Below are 3,498 nucleotides of genomic sequence, written 5' to 3' on the forward strand. Positions count from 1 at the left end.
TCATGGGTGGCTTCCTGGGGCACAGATCCATTAGATGGACAAACAAGCATCTCCTGGTCCTTGGGACACCAAATTTCCTTAAAAAAATACAGCATGTAATGACTTGGGGTTTCTTTTTCTGTGATAACCCGAAAGTCTGGACATGAAATGTTTCTGCTGCCCAGCAGCCCCGAGCCCCACTGGGCACCGTTGTTATTCCAGGCTGACCCTGCCCAAAATTGTGCAATTGACTGTGCAGAGCAGCAGGGGAAGGAGAGGGGAAATGGGCACAGTCAGCCAGAGGTGCTCAGCCACTTCCCATGGGCTGAAAAAGGGGGATAATGAGCACAAAAATGCATGGGTTTGGGATTTTGGGCCTTTCCTTATCAGGAGAAAATTCCAGCACACTGCTCTGCCCTGAGCTGGAGAAACACCAAAGCGTTGAGTGTTTGGGCTGTACCTGTAAAACAACAACATTTCTGAGGGATTGTGGATTCCCCTGGATCCCTGGCAGTGCCCAAGGCCAGGTTGGACACTGGGGCTGGAGCAGCCTGGGACAGAGGGAGGTGTCCATGCCATGGCAGGGGTGGCACTGGGTGGGATTTGGGGCCTTCCAACCCAAACCCCTCTGGAATTCTGAGATTATCCCCTGTCGTGTCCCCTGTGGTGGTGTGGAGTCTCTGGCAAATCTGAAATGACACAAAGTTTGTTGAAGCTGGAGATTCTGTTGAAGCTAAAATCTCCACCAACTCTTTTTGTTTCAATCTCTAGATCATCCCCGTGCAATTGTGCAGAGATATTGCTGCATATAATTTTGATTCTGAGGACAGACGTTAGTTAACAAAAGAAATGAAAAAAAAAAAAAACCTGTCTAATAGCCTGTAATAACTCATAATGTCAAGCCCTAAATTGTGTTTCTGTGGCATTGAGATTGGCATTGAGATTACACAAAGGTTTTCCTCCAACAGAGGCTCTGGGAGACCTTGAATACTGCATTGTGTTGATGAAGACAAATCCTCCCCGTGCTCAGCTGCGTTGGGTTAATGTCTGAGTGCGTTTCCTCTGGAAGATGATGATAAATGAAATGGGCTGGTGTTGGGCAGACGTGTGCAGCTGATCAGGGCGAGGTTCCGGGCTCACACGCAGACCCATCGACCTGTAAATGGATTCTGTATTTAATGTGCTGCTGCCATCACCTCTGCTGCTGCTCCTCCCTCTCCCGGCTCAGCTGGGGGCTTGGAGCTTTTCCAGAGCTGCCTCTGCCCAGGAGTTGGACTGGATCCTGTGGGTCTCTTCACACTCAGCGATTCTGTGATTCGCCTCTCCTGTGCAGAGCTTCAGCTGACATGGAAAATCCCTCTGGAACTTCCCACTTCTGTCCAGCCTGGGCTTCCTCGTGTAAGAAATGTTCATTTGTGAGATGGTTTAAAACATGTTTTTCTTTTAACTGAGTTTCCTTGTTCTCTTTGCTTCATTATTTTCTTTCCATCACCTCTTCTCACATGCTTTATACACCAATCTGTCTCTCCCCTGCTGGATTTACCCTTCTTTATTTCTTACCCCTCTTGATGACAGGACAGGACACAGGGGAATTGCTTTAAGTGAAACAGGGTGGGACAAGATTGGATTTTAGGAGGAAATCTTTCCCTGGCAGGGTGGGCAGGCCCTGGCACAGGTTCCCAGAGCAGCTGTGGCTGCCCCTGGATCCCCGGCAGTGCCCAAGGCCAGGCTGGACACTGAGGCTTGGAGCAGCCTGGGACAGTGGGAGGTGTCCCTGCCATGGCAGGGGTGGCACTGGGCGGGATTTAAGGTCCCTTCAAACTCAAACCATTCTGGGATCTTCCATCAGTCCCCTCTCTCTGCCTCTTCCTATCACTGCCCTCTTTGCATTTCCTCTTGACACCCCTTTCCCAGCACTCCTTTCTGCATAGACAATTTGAAAAGCTGGGAGGGTGCCAGGGTGCAGGGAATGAGGTTTCACTCATTCCCTATTTTCCACCTAAGGGAAAACCCAATTTCTGCTGCACAGCCTTGAATCCTTCCACAGCCGTGCAGTCCCAGCCAGGTTTGAATTCAGGGGTGAGCCTTGGTGGCAGTGTGGTGACTTTCCTCCCACAGGCTCCCGTGGGGTTGGAGGCAGGGAAGGGTGGCCCTGGTGCTGCTCCTCTGCACCAGACAAGTGCTGGTCAGATGTCGATGGAGCAATTTTTCCTAATGTCATCTCTTGCTTTTGTAGTGCCATCAAAAGGAGGGAGAGAGGGAGAAAAACGTGATTCAGAACGGGCTTGACTCAAGAGAATGCTGCTGCTGCCTCAAACACAGCTTGACCATCTATGGAAGAATTATGATCTATTTACTTTAATTTTTCAGCCTTCCTCACTTCCAGCGAGTGCAGCAGTAATGAGTCACTGACCCTGGAAAAATATCACTGATTTGATTAATTAGCACTTAAAAAGGACTCCTCAGAAAGGCAACTTTCAAAGGTTGGCGATAATGCTGGTATTTTATTTGTCCTTTCATTAGCTGGAGCACTAAGAAATCCTGACAGGAGCTTTATGTGATTACTTTCCAGTTGGTGCAGCGCAACCCCTGAAATATTCCTGCACGGAGATCAGAAGGAAAATTCAAAGGGAAGAGGGATGAATTTCTCTTCAAACTCAACTTTTTAAAACGAGGAAGCAGGGGATTGTTCGGGGTGGGTAATGGACACTTTCCTGCTCTGCTGCCCCACCAGAGCTGTTGTAGCATTATAGACAGGTTTGGGTGGGAAGGGACCTCAAAGCCCACCCAGGAAGGGCAGGGACACCTCCCACTGTTCCAGGCTGCTCCAAGCCCCAGTGTCCAACTTGCCTTGGGCACTGCCAGGAATCCAGGTGTAGGAGAAGGGAATACAGGTGACCTCACCCCTGATAAGTAAGAACTGTGTTAATTACCCAATACAGCCTCGTCCCTGATGAGTCACAGCAATATCCAATAGAGATAAGTGTGATATAAGGGAGTGGGTGAGCTGGTGAGGGGGATCATGAAGGAGGAGGAACCTTGAGGAAGAGGGAACAAGAGGATCATGAAGCAGAAGGATCCTGGGGAGACAGAATCACTGCTGTGAGCTCAGTTTGGGGCTGCAGTTGGAGGTGTTGTTGGGACCTGCAGACACAGTCTGCACACTAATTCCAACAGCCACAGTCTAGCCAGGTAAAAGCCTGCAGTCACAGTCTGAACCAATCCCTGCAGCCACAGTGTGTGCACACCAATCCCTGCAGTCACAGTCACACCAATCCCTGCAGCCACAGTGTGTGCACACCAATCCCTGCAGTCACAGTCTGAACCAATCCCTGCAGCCCCAGTCTCACACCAATCCCTGCAGTCACAGTCACACACCAATCCCTGCAGTCACAGTCTCACACCAATCCCTGCAGTCACAGTCTGAACCAATCCCTGCAGCCCCAGTCTCACACCAATCCCTGCAGTCACAGTCACACCAATCCCTGCAGTCACAGTCTCACACCAATCCCTGCAGTC

At 50.2% G+C, this 3,498-nt stretch overlaps 1 long non-coding RNA gene across 1 annotated transcript; it reads left to right on the forward strand.

Moving 5' to 3' along the window:
* Positions 1-1,149: 1,149 nt before the first annotated feature.
* Positions 1,150-2,777, forward strand: LOC136293695 (uncharacterized). Its single transcript, XR_010722222.1, has 3 exons — positions 1,150-1,377; positions 2,350-2,462; positions 2,552-2,777. It is a non-coding gene; the product is annotated as an uncharacterized lncRNA (long non-coding RNA).
* Positions 2,778-3,498: the final 721 nt, after the last annotated feature.

The sequence above is a fragment of the Chamaea fasciata genome, unplaced genomic scaffold (genome assembly GCF_029207755.1).
Source record: "Chamaea fasciata isolate MVZ Bird 193981 ecotype frontalis unplaced genomic scaffold, bChaFas1.0.hap1 SCAF_9, whole genome shotgun sequence".
Taxonomy (NCBI): domain Eukaryota; kingdom Metazoa; phylum Chordata; class Aves; order Passeriformes; family Sylviidae; genus Chamaea; species Chamaea fasciata.